This window comes from Onychostruthus taczanowskii, unplaced genomic scaffold (assembly GCF_017590055.1).
Source record: "Onychostruthus taczanowskii isolate IOZ18803 unplaced genomic scaffold, ASM1759005v1 scaffold130, whole genome shotgun sequence".
Taxonomy (NCBI): Eukaryota; Metazoa; Chordata; class Aves; order Passeriformes; family Passeridae; genus Onychostruthus; species Onychostruthus taczanowskii.
In genome coordinates, this window is record NW_024498463.1 from 74,317 (window position 1) to 88,273 (window position 13,957).

Here is a 13,957-nt window from a genome sequence, read left to right on the forward strand (position 1 = left end):
TCCCACCACCAAATACTCAGGAGTGGACCTCTTAATGCCATTATGCAAATGATACTTAAGTACAGAAATAAATTCAAAATAGTGGCATCTAAAGCAGCATATTAGCAGGAGGTAAATTAATAAATATATTCAAGAAATTGAAATTGAAAATTATTATTCAACATGAAATTAATAATTACTGAATGATATGTAAAAAATAATGATTTTTTTTCTCCCTGGTGTAACAGAATAAAACATCCAGCATCTTGGCAGGATGTATTATCCAACATTGCAGCATGGGTCTGATAGAGAATATGTTGAAGCAAATAGTAAAGAACTATCTTGATATGTAGAAAAGTGAAGAACTAATTTCAAATTATTTGAAAATTTATTGAATTGATGTAAAAAACCTCTAAGAAATCACCCAAAAGAAATCCCCCAAAAAACCAAAGTTCCACAACATCCCACAGTATGGCAGCTTGCTACTGGAGACAATAAATAATATGGTTTCTACAAATAATTGCTAATATAAATAATAAGTAAATTCTTGTTTACCACTAAAAATTAGGTAACTTTCTGATGTAACTCCATGGCATAAAAAAAAAAGTGATTATTATTTCTTTGGTGTAGAGTGTGAGAATAAATTGACCATTTTTTCTACCATTCCTTTTTCTGTAAAGAATGAGTGTATAAACAACTGCCCAACTTGAAAGAGAAGATCCCATATGAAAAACATCCCTGGAAACAAGCACTGAATTCAGAGAATCCAGCATTTCCAGCACTTGCTGCAGAGGAGAAAGGAGGGAATGCACTTTTTGCCTCCTGTGGGAGAGCAATGATAAATACAAGGCTTGCAAAGACAAAGCTGTGTGCGAGGGAAGCCCTGAAGTCATGGGTGAGGTTTCCACTGTGGGGAATGTGGTGGAGGTACAAGGAAAGGCACAGGTCAGCACCTGTAAGACAGAAGAACAGATTTATCCTGTGGCAAAAGCCCAGAAGGAATTTTAGTGATGTGCAGAATAGGGTTAGGGAAGGGTGCAGGGTGTCTGTGCTGTTGGTTTCAATCACACAGGAAGGGAAAAATGAGTTACAACTGAAAACTAGCAAAAACCAAAGAAGCAGAACAGAGACTGAGAGATCATGGAGGAGAAAACAGTGGAACTGCAAAGTGGTGATTGGGTAAAACACTCAGGGAAGAGCCTGAAGGCAGCTGAGGGAAAAAAACCAAACAGATTGCCAGGAGAAAAACAAATGTGAAGTTAGAGAGCAATGCAAAGAGTCAGGCCACAAAATAAAAGGATTGATCTGCAACAGATCAATCTGGCCTTAGTCCTTTACCCCAATGTAAAATACAAAGGAGAGCAAACAAAAAAATAATATATAAAGGATAGCTCCCCCCACAAAACAACTGTCAGTCAAACCAGCAGAAATATCCACTCTGTTTACAATTACTCTCTAATTTACATAAATTAAAGCCCAATTGTGCAAGAGCTTTACCTGCTATGAAAACTTTAGGCTTTAATAATTTTATCTGCTGTTCCAATATCTTTCATAAGAAGGTTTTATTCATTCTCTTGCACCAAGGCTTTCTTCTTTGGTTACTTGTAAATAAATATTCAGCTTTAAAATGATAAAGGTTGTCAGGAGAACAGAAGCCAAGTGCCATGACAAGAGACCTGTGGACAGAAGGGTAGGAGGGGGAAGATCACCACAGCTGGAATTCACAATATATCAAACTATTTTTAACATTTGTGGTAAAGCAAGGGGAAAGGCAAATGCTACAGGAAAAGCCTGGGACAATACAAGAATGCTTTCAGCATCTTGATACATGTCAAGAAAGATCATCAGCATTTCTTGAGGATAAATTTCTCCCAGAGTAGAAATCTGTCACAGCAGTATCCAAAATCGGGAAGGGTACACAGTCCTATGTAAATATTTGTTTCTAAATGTAGGAAACAAAGCAGATTATTTTAGAGCATCCTGCAGAGGATGGTGGAATAATAAATCACCATCTCTGGATCCTGAATTCTGTAATATTTACCCAAGTAGTCTTACATCTATTTCTCAAAAATACTTTATCAATAAGGGAAAAAAAAAAACCCCAGAACCCACCCCAGTCTAAGAGTTCACCTTAGTCTATGAACTCAACAATTTAGCCAATAATGTCTTTGTCCATTTCCTACTTGATACTTCAGTCTTACAGCTATTTATCTTTTTATCAGTTCCTTTGGATGGAAGACTCAGCAAAAGTCCTTAGGAGCTAACTACAATTTGTATTCTCCTTCCTTGCTATGTTTGACTTTCTGTAGTATATAAACCTTTTTAAGTCAATGAAATTATTCTTGCTTTGTTGTTGTCTTTCATTTTATTCAGTGCAAGACAACTAGACAAGCACACTTAACATAATTCCTTTTATAATAATCAAGGGAAAAATGTGAAAATTTACTTCCACATGTTTTGTTTTCATAAGTTTGTTGTATTAAACCTACTTAAATAGCTGTTATTTCATTATCAGACTACCAGAATAAAGCAGAAAAAGTGTTTAATTAACAAATATGATCAACATTTTAGGACTGATAAATTTGGAGGCTTTAAAATAATGAGCAAAAATAAAAGCACAAAGTCATAAAAGATAAGACTTAGCAGTATGGTTTTAATAAAATAGACTTTTCTGGTTTTTATCTAATTCCATCTGGTTTCAATCTTAAGAGACTTTCACTGCAGCAAGACATTAGATTGAATATCATGGTACAAAAATCTGTCAGAGGAAAGATTTCCCCTCATGGTGTAAGAGAGCTGAATAATCAAGCACTTCTACTATTAGACCTGCAATAATAATTTCAACATTTGTTCTTCTATTGAGCAAGAACTCATTTCCAAAATCCTTTAGCAGTGAGTTTTACCTGCAGCCAGCCCTTTCCAGCCCATTGGTGTGGTTTACCCAAGGCAGTGATGTTTGAGTTGCTCCCCTGCAGCACACACACGTTTGCTTGTGCTGAGATGAACAACAATCAAATGTTAACAGGGTTTGTCTTCCCTGGCAGAACAGATTAATGTTAGCAAAAGTCACCTTTGCTACAGAAGGTTTAAGAGTCTCTCAAACCTTTCATGTGGATTCAGAATGATCTGCTGAATGCCTGCAGCTGCTTTCCCCATATTTTTGCACAATTTTCCCACAATCATAATGCTGCTTCTGCTCCAAAACCCTCAGGAAGGAAAATCTTGCCAATATTTGTAGGTGTTGTAGGCATATTAGAAATAATCACAAGCAATTTTGTAAAGATTTTTTTTAAGACTTCTGGATATGAGAGTGGCTGAACATACCCAAAACATCTCTAATTACTATGTTGAGACAGAGAAATCCTTTGATGACATCCCAGTCCCTGAAAGGAGCCTGCAAGAGAAATGGAGTGGGACTATTTACAGGGGATGGAGGGACAGGACAAGGAGGAATGGCTCCCACTGCCAGAGGGCAGGGCTGGATGGGATATTGGCAATTAGGAATTGTTCCCTGGGTGTAGTATTCACATTCTATGAACAGAGAGTGACATAATTCTCTCTCCCAGGATTTTTCTGGGAAGGCAGTGACAAAGCTCAGAGAAGAAGAAAAACAATTCTTATCTCTACTTGCTGTGTCTGTTGTTTGGCACATGTGGAATGTGTTATGGAGATTGTTTATCCAAAAGGGATTTGTTAATTGGACACTGGTGATGGTGTTTGGATTGATTGGCCAGTTGGGTCAAAGCTGTGTCCTGGCTGTCTGTAAGGGGTCACGGGTTTTTCTTTAGTATAGTATTAGTGTAGTATAGTATAATATAGTGTACCTTAATAAAGCATTTGTTAGCCTTCTGAAATCATGGAGTCAAGGCTCTTTATTCCCGGGCTGGGGTCGCCTGATACAATACCTGGGAAGGTGGGCAGGCCCTGGCAGCTGTGGCTGCCCCTGGATCCCTGGCAGTGCCCAAGGCCAGGTTGGACACTGGGGCTGGGAGCAGCCTGGGACAGTGCAAGGTGTCCCTGCCATGGCTGGGGTGGCACTGGATGGGCTTTGAGGCTTCTCCCCCCCCAAACCATTCTGTGATTCCACAAAAACACATCATGTCCCTCCCAACTGGAGAACCAAGGTAGACTTGAGTATATTTGTATATTTGGAACTACAAATTTACTGTACTAGCCCAAACCTGATGAGCACAGAGCTATTCAAGAGTTTCACCCACAAACATGTGACCTGCTTTGTGTCTAATTTCCTTTTCTTTTGCAGCCAAGTACCTCCACTTTACCATGTTCACCCTTTATCAATCAATCAATCAATCAATCAATGCTACTGCCAGTGGAGCCCACCCACCCAGACACTTCAGGAGTTCCTCAATAACTCCCCTCATAACCCAGCAGGCTTTAGTACAGCTTTTTTCCTACTTATTTAACAATTTATTCCCACTGTATACAAACTAGAAAAATAAAACTGTTTAGTAGGAAATAGGAAGTAGCTGGAATCTTGAAGTGTGAGTGTGCTGGTGTTAGAGGACAAAGTTGCTGTGCTGAGCCTTAATGAATACCCAAGGCAATAAATAACTTAATCTGTAACAAGAAAGCAAAAGCACTAGAATATTCACTTTACAGAACTAATCCACTGACATGCAATTCATTAATTGTCTCCATTTGATCTTTTCAGACCCTGCAATTTTCTGCAAATGGAACATTACAGTAAGGCACACAGGAAAGGCAGAAGTCACACCTGAGAGCTGGTTATGCCAGCTCCACTGCTGGCAGCCACAGAGCCACTGAGGCTGCAAAACACCTCCAGCAGCAGAAGCCAGCCTTCGAGCCATCAGCACTTTGTTCACCAGCCCTGAGTGCCACGTTCAGTTATTCCTTGGACTCCTCCAGGGATGGGGACTCCAAACCTCCCTGGGCACCCCCTGCCAAAGCCTGATCCCCCTTTCCACTGTTAATGTTAAGAGCACACAGACATAAACACAAACTCTCTTTTTCTCAGTAACTCTGGCAACTCACACTATTATTTCAAACCACAGTTGAAGCAATTCAGAATAAATTTCTACGCATCAGCTGGAAGCAGCCTAAGCAGAGTGATTTCAGAAAGCTGAGTAAGGACTTTTATTTTGTGGTAATAACAGAAATGGAGGCCTTGGAGGCTTAGCACTAAAAGAAAGTAGAAAGTGTTTTCTGGTGTTTAACAGGATCATTTAAAGCAACATTGTGATGGCCTCAGTGAGTAACACTTTGCAAAGGTCTCCTGGTATAAAAATATCAAAGATACTGATTATATGAGCTGAAAGGCACTAAAGGACAAAGCTCCCTTGAGGAGCATACAAAAAATACTACAACTACCTGTCACTGAAACAGCTTTGTTACTATTTTCCTGTGCCTTTGAAATTGAAATTATTTACATAACATTTAAGATTCCCACTTTTATAACAGGGCTAACAAGAAGCACACAGGCATTACAACATTATCCAACAATGCCAGCTGCAAATTATCACTACAAGCTACAAGAAAGCTAAAAAGGAATCCTTTCTTTTAACTTGGAAGTAAAAGTTCATTTGACTTTACACTTTCTGATTGAAGACACTCTGTTTTCAAGCGGATACAAGGCACAAAATGATTTTAAAAATTTATGATAGGCACTAAACACAAGCAGGTGCACTGGAATAGGAGAGGCAAGACTGGAGGATTTTAAAAAAATTTTTCTCGATAACTTAATTTTTTTTTTTTAAGTGGTGTAATTACATGACTTTAGTATGAATGTACAAGTCACTCAGTCCAGGTGTTAAACAGAACCCCCCAGCTTTCTTAGCTTAGTTACAGAGGCTCACAGTAAGTTGCAGATCCCATTGTAAACAAGCTTCCTTGTATTAAATTGCCACACTGAGATGGGAACCACCGGGTTACCTAACTATCAAAATCAGGATTTGCTTAACGAGGATAATTATCTAGAGTAGTTAGGTGGTACTCTTCATTAAATCTGTTTTGTAGCTTGTGATACTGCTGATATTAGTGGTACTCACAGTCATTAGAGATTATATTTCTATTTTAATCCAAAATGTCAAAGACCACACTAAAAATCTTGCTGTTCAAAACCTTAAACTCTGTCATCCCAATTCATGACTAGGATTATACTCGTCTTTTTTAGACTGTAACTGATAAAAGAGAAAATATTCACTTATTTTTCACTCAAATGAGCAACTTAAGAGCAAGGGAACAGATGACAATATTTCCTAATAAAGTTTGCCTTAATTATAATGAGGTACAATAGATCATAGAATCACAGAATTGTTTGGATTGGAAGAGACCTTAAAGCTCATCTCATTCCAATCCCTGCCTTGTGCAGGGCCACCTTCCACTACCCCAAGTTGCTGCTCAAATCCTGTTAAATACTATGAAATTTTATCTCATCTATCAGATCAAGAAATTCCTGCAGCATAAGGTCCTAATCAGATTTTTATTCCAATATTTAAATCATTGTCCTTTGCATTTGAAGTAGAGCAGACAAATCCAGGGAGTTCCACATCATCTTGTTTATGACTGATTGCTGAGGCTGATTACAAACTTTGCTTTAAACCTAATTAACTGTAGTGACAGGAGTTCACAGAGGCTCCACACTTCCAACAGGCACTGAGGACAAGGTGAGCACAGAGTTCTCAATATCCTGAGGATCCACTGGTGAAACAGATGTTCTTCTCGTCTTGAAAGTTATAAGTTCAAGAAAAAAGTAACATTTCTTGTTTCCTCAGCAAGAGACCACTCAGTGCTAATATACTGAGAGCCATAACACAGTGAACACAAGTTTTTGGGGTTTTTTAATGTGAAGAAATTAGATGGCCCCACCATCTGAGTAGAAGATATATAAAATATTGTTTATGTGAGTGAACACTAAAAGTTTTGTTTAAGCCCAGAAGCTGGGCACCCTTCTTGTGCTCCAAAGGTGAAATGCTTCTGTGTTGTAATAAGCCTTCTTAGAATCAAAAAGAAAATGTATTTGAAACAAAGAAAACCCCAACTTTATATTGCATGGTACTGTATAGGGGAATAAGGGGAAATCCAATCTCAAGACAATTTTCTGAAAGCAGAAAGAAAACAATGGAATTGCTAAGAAAGCAATCAGGCACTTTTTTTATACTGCCTGTCTTGATTTTTAATAGCAATAGCTCTATCTCTCAAGACACAATTTGATACAGAATATGATTTATTTTTTCCTGAGTTCAAAGAACTTAAATTGTTTCTTATGGAATGTAAAACAAAATAAAGCCAAACAAACAAAAAAGAAAAACATCATTTACTTTTAAGATATGCAAGGACGAAAAAACCCACATGTATCAAAACTGTAAAATCTATTTTCTCTTTTCTCCACGTACAAAATGGATGGTGATAATATGTCTCTGGAATCTGCATCCATAATTATTCACATTGTGTTTTAGCAATCTCTGGTCTACTGGAAATCATAGAAACACTGGGTTTTGATTTGGTTTTGCATCTATTAATCATGGAATCATGAAGCTGGAAGGGACACAGAAGGATCATCCAAGTCCAGCTCCTGTCCCTGTGTGGGTGTAAACCACCAGTGGCTGACATTTCTGGAGAAGAATATGCAATTTGCAAACTACAGAAGCCTGAATTCTACTTGCATCAATAATCTTGAGAAAACAAAACCCACAACCAGCTTATTAAAAATTTTAGTTTCCAAATTTTAACTTCTAGAGAATCATTAAAAATAATATTGAATTTTCCTTTCATTTCCACAAAATGCACTTCGTCTTTTGAGTCTTTATTGCTTTTGTAATAGTACACATTATTAACTGAAACACTGAACAGGCTGGAAGTAATGTTAGGTGTTTATTGCTAAGGTGTTTATTTTCATTAGGAGACTGAAAGTAATGAACCTTTTCACTTTAGGGAGATGACACACACAGAAATGTAATAATTAACCCCCACCAAATTTTAAAATCGTGTTTGAAGTTTCCTTACTGACACTCTGGTTCATCTGAATAGATTACTAACTGCTAAATATGCATTTCTCTACTCAAACAAAATATTGCATGATGGATTTTTTTCAGAATATATTAATTATAAAATTGAATTTTTAAATGCTTCTTGATCTTGTGTGATGTCTCTGCATGAGGCCATCAAATTCCCATGTTCTGCTGTCTGCCCATTGGTGATGCTTAACAAGATATTTTTTCCCTGAAAGCTAGAGACTCCCAACCATTTCCTCTCTTTTGCGTGTCCCATTCAGTCCCTCCCAGTCCCTTGTTCATGGACTAAAAGACAGAAATGCAGATGTTGTAGCTGTGATGCAAGAAGAGATACAGTTCTAGACACCTACATGCAGGGAAAGATGAATTTTGGGGTGATTTGAGGTGGGTATTGTGGTGGATTGTGCACAATGCAGACTGCAGGTTATCATTTGCTTTCACACACAAGAGCAGTGACCCTACTGTGCTCCCAAAAAACATGCCAGGAGGAAGAGAACTCCACCCCTGACTTAGAAAAGTTCTAACAACAAATTAATATGAAAACATGAGCAGCCACAATTATTAAATTAGTATGTGTGAGGAGTACAATAGCTCTCCTAAGTAACAGAGTCACTACATTTAATGACTATCAATTAAACAAACGGAGCCAAAGGCACAAACAGGTATTTGCTCTCTGGGTGATGGACACACAGGGTGCACACCCTGATGAGACTCAGCCCTTTGCACCACACTGGGAATTTTAACAGGGTTGGCAAAGATGCAGTCCAAGTGCCAAATGACTTCCGAGGCAAATACGAGCAGCACTTAACTTCTGATCTCCAGGTAATTAAATTTATTAGGAATGCAGACTTGAAGCCTTCTGAAGCCACTGCAGCCCAGTGAAGACCTTCCAATCAGTGCAAATGAGGCATCCTCATGCCTTCAGATGTCAGGATCACTGCTACCTTCTGCATTTGTTCTTTCTGGATATTATTTTATAAATAATACATGCTAGTCTAATTCCACGCAGACTCTGTCAAGCAAAAGTATCTGACATTGTTTGCTTTCTGTCAGAAATAAAGCTCTGTGGGAAATCTGTTTTTCCTGGTTAATAAAGTGCTGTGCTGAACACAGAGTGAAGGGCAGCACAAGTGGGAATTATGCAGACAGTGTGACTAGAGGAAAATGAGGAAGTGCAAGGCAAGCTTAGAATGTATGTGTAGAAAAGTGCTGACACACATATCACTGGTGATGTAAGAAACTAATCACCAGCCTCTGCTATCACATGCTAAGGTTCACAAAGCTGGAATCCGCTCATTTCCAAGCTTATTGTCATGGTTCCTGCCCACTCAGCTGGGGAGCTAGTGGGGTCTTAAGGCTAGAAGAGAAGGAGAAGTCTTGCAGTTTTAACCAGTTGTGGGAAGGTGTTTGATTTACTCTCCAAAAGAAAACTTCTGTAAGGTTTTTCCCTCCACTGTCCCAGGCTGCTCCCAGCCCCAGTGTCCAGCCTGGCCTTGGGCACTGCCAGGGATCCAGGGGCAGCCACAGCTGCTCTGGGCACCCTGTGCCCTGCCAGGGAACAATTCCTCCTTCCCAATCTCCCATCCAGCCCTGCCCTCTGCCACTGGCTCCTGGCACTTCAGGCTATTGTAAATAGTTTCTCTCAAACAACCTAGAGGACGGTAAAAAATTGCAACTCTTACCCAGTTGTCAGTGGGCAAGAACCTGATCCTTAAACTATTGCACATAGAATTCAGCAGCTTGACTTGCACTGCTCAATATTACATGGTATTTTCCAATCAGCACCATCTGAGTAGAGAACATAAATGTGGCAGCTGTAGTTTTTTTAGTGACAGTTATTTACAGATGCCTGAAGGTTTCAAGATCTGGCATTCAACCCTTTCATAGTTTACAATCTATCAGAGCCATTGCCTCGATACTGTCAATGGTAAATTTTGACTTAATCTTCTCATTTACAAAAAAAAAAAAAAAAAAAAAAAGAAAAAAAAAAAAGAAAAAAGTTAAGAACCCAGAGAAAATATAAGCTGTTTTATTTCTAATATGGTTTTATAGCTCCAGTTTGTACTATTCAGTGCCTGACATTTTGCAAGTCATATGGTGTGTTTCCTCAGGGAAAGTAAATCAGCTGGTCTCCTGGAGTGCAAGCTTTCTAATACAGAAAAAAAAGTGCTTTGTTTGTGAGCAAAAGTGCTGTACAGTTGTTATGGCAACTGGATTTTAAAAGGAAGTACATAGTTTTGAGGGGCATCTGCTTAATTCCCAAACAAATTCTTCACCCCAGATGCCCTGGGAGGAATGATTTTTAAATCAGTATCTGGCAAGATGCAGAATGACTTCCAGCTGAGCAGCTTGGCACAGCTCTCATGGGCTCCATGGAAAGGGTGATACCCATGTTTCAGCTCCATGGAAAGCATGATCCCTGAGGTGTTTCAGCTCCATGGAAAGGGTGATCCCTGTGTTTCAGCTCTATGGATAGTGTGATCCCCATGTTTCAGCCCCATGGAAGGGGTGATCCCTGGGGTATTTCAGCTGGAGAAGACACTGCCTGGGAGCCCCCCGAGCCCTCTGGTGTGGCTCAGCCCTGCAAACACCAAGGGGCGCACATTGCCAGGGCAGCTGAGGCAGAGGATGCATGAGATCAACATTCAACAGCACTCAGCAGAAACAGAATATCCTCCCTTCCTGGACTGACACACAAAACTAACTTCCAGTGCAGGTGTAAAGTCCTTTAAACATATGGAAAAAGCATAAACAGAAATCCATCTGGCATGTGTGTGTGTGTGTGTGTGTGTGATGGGCTGGGAATGGTCATGCTGATCGTGGTTGTCACTGTGCTGTCAGAACCTGCCAGAGAAGTTTCAATATGGAGCTGTGAAGTAGGAATTGACAGTTCTTTCATATTTTTAAGAAAGGCTGTAATACTTGAATCATTCATAATTGACAACATTGACTTACAGTTGTCTTCACTGTGTGGAGTTTCATGAAGTTTCAACACTATACAGATGAAGTTTTTGGGATGTTTTTCAGAGATATACAGCACTGGCACTTACAACAATATTTATGCATAGAGATAAAATTACAAATGAAAAATACCCATATTAGTGACAACTTGTGCCAGGACTAATGGCTTTGTGTAGGAAAACAGGGCATGCAGGGACTCAGAACTACAGCTAAAGAGCCCAGATTCCCAAACTTCCGAGGGACAAGCAGATGTACAAAGTAGTTATTTCAAAGGGACATTTACCATCAAGCACAGGCTGGAGAAAAATATAACAGGTAATGTAACTGAACATGCCAAGAATCACACCTTATTTTAAATCCAAAATAATTAACTTCTGAAAGCTATTAGTGAACAAGATCAAAAAATACAAATCCTCCTGTATCTTATTAAAACACAAATGGTTTGAGAGAAGTAAAATACTCTATAACAGCAATCAGAAGCAGAAAAACTATAAAACTAAATCTGGAATGAATTACAGCAAGGAGTTCAAAATAGAAGGCCTTGGATGATGGATTACATTGTAGCTGCTGAAGCTACACTTTCTTCTCACCTGCTATTGCAAGCGCAGGATTTTGTTGTGCACAAAACTCTTTAATGTCCTACCAAAAGTACCAGTACTATAGCAAAGCACTGGTAAGATCATGGAGATTCAACAGGTATGAATAAACCCAGACAAAGGCATCACTTCTGTGGCTGCTCCATGCCCTTCCCTTTGCACTTCTTTTCAAGGCAGACTTTCTGATTTCAAGGCTGCTGTGAAGGATGGGCACCAGAGTCAGCTGTTTGTACATGTAAACAATGGGCATCTTTAAAAACCCATAAATTCTAGGCTGGCCATAAATACTGCCAGCTCTCTGCACCTGCACTGGATGCAGCCAGATTTACAGAAGGAGGAATTGTTCGTTCACAGATGCATCTTAACGTGAAAGTCCATTTCATTTACATGACCCTGGAGCCTTGTCCAGACAAGCTCACTTGAGCTTTACCCAGATGGTGCCCATTTGCTCAGGCATCATTTATTACAATTCCCTGGGGCTGGGGCAGGCAGCCAGCTGGCACAGGCTGCCAGACCCGTGCTGGGGAGATTGCACATCTTCATCACTGCATGGCAAACACAGCAATGACAGTTTTGAACCTGCCAATGTTTGCATCATTCCACTGCTTAACCTGCTGTGTTCAAGCTTGGTTTGTGCTCAAAATTTATACATATATATATATATACATATAGATTAAATATAGATATAAAATCATATATTTTATATCCACATATATAAATAGGCAGAATCATGAAGGAATTGCAGCAAGAGCACAAAGGAGCTGCCCTGAATTAACAGGACACTGGTGTTGCCATGTAAGCCTTAAATAAAACTCCAAACTCTATGAGAAATTAGTGCAGGATAAAGAACAAAAAAAATCAGTGGAGAAGAACGATATGAAAAACTAATCAAGTTTTTTCAGCAGATTGTTTTTCTAACAACCTAAGCAGATTAATATGAAGCATTTTCATTTTCAAATATTCTACTATGGCAGCATTAGCAAACAGATGAATGAAAGCTACAAGCAGGAGTTTTTATTTAAAATGTCACAGGGTTTAACATTCAATGTCCTAGCATATATGGAAGAAGACCAGGCAGTGCTGAAACATGAAACTAATACACTTAAAGCTGGAGATTTTTTACTAGTGTGTAACTGCAACTGATTATTTACATACAACCTATATCCCTACAAGATTTTTATAGATCACTAAATATGCTAAGTTCACTGTTGCCACATAACTGTTTTATTGTCATGGTATTTACTTTAAGACAACACCTGCTATCAAATGCAACCCACTGAGCTACATCCATATTTAAAGTGAAAATAATAATAATAAATAAATAAAAATACCCCCTTCAAAACTCATCTAAAGCCAGTATGAATATTACACAAGGCACACACTGGCAAGCATAACATAGACCTGGCAGTTTGCAATGCCCTGGTGGGGAACGTCAAGTTAAAATTTACCCACAGCAGAGCAGTGATAGTGAAGTGTCCAGTTTATGACAACAAACAACAGGGAATAAATTTGTATTACCCAGGCAGCAGCCAGTGCATACCCAAGCATGGAGCATCAAAATAAATACAACCTCTTCCATTCCATCAATATCAATGATACCAGTAACAAAAGCATTTATCTTTTTTTCCCAATTTGCTAATTTTCAAGTATCTAAATTATGAAACCATTAAATTTCCCCCTGGATTTAATAGAGAAAAATTCACTTGCTTTAAGACAGTTTCTGATCTTTTAAAAGTGTATAACTACGGGAGTAAATCACACAGGACTCCATTTTCTTCATGGCAGAAAAAACCCTTTCTTTGTCCACATAACTCCTTTTTTATACAGTTTTACAGACCTTGTGTGTGACTCCCATTGGTCAGGAGCTTTCTTGCCAATTACTTTATTGGTTAATAACAAGTTGTTACCCTGTATTGATTGGTCACTCAAACCCCCGGGGTGTAGTGCAAGGAAAGTTGTTAGTGAGAGATAGTTCTCATTTTTCTATCTAATGGTGTAAAAACAGTTTATACAGGTGCTGGTTGTTTTTTACCCAGTTAACCAACTGCTCACACCAGGATTGCATTCACGTGAGAATTTGCAAAGTGTTAGCTTGGCAAGGCCATCCCTGAAATAGCAGAGTAGGCCTGATTTTATTAAGCCTTTCTTTATGATTTTTCTGCCTTGCTGCAACACATAACTTCATATTCAAGGGGAGCAGGTCTACAACAGGCTTAGAATTAACTGTGAAAGTCCGACCTTCCTAGTTAAAAATGGAGAATTTGAGATCTCTCTACACAGGAAACTGACTTCATCTCCAAGTCTACATCCAGAATTTCATTATACACAAAATACTTGACTAAACAAGGTTTGCCATCACTTCCATGTACTAATGACATCCCAAACCAGAGCCCTGGCTTTAAACTTCATCCAGGAGAAGGCCAGGAAGCA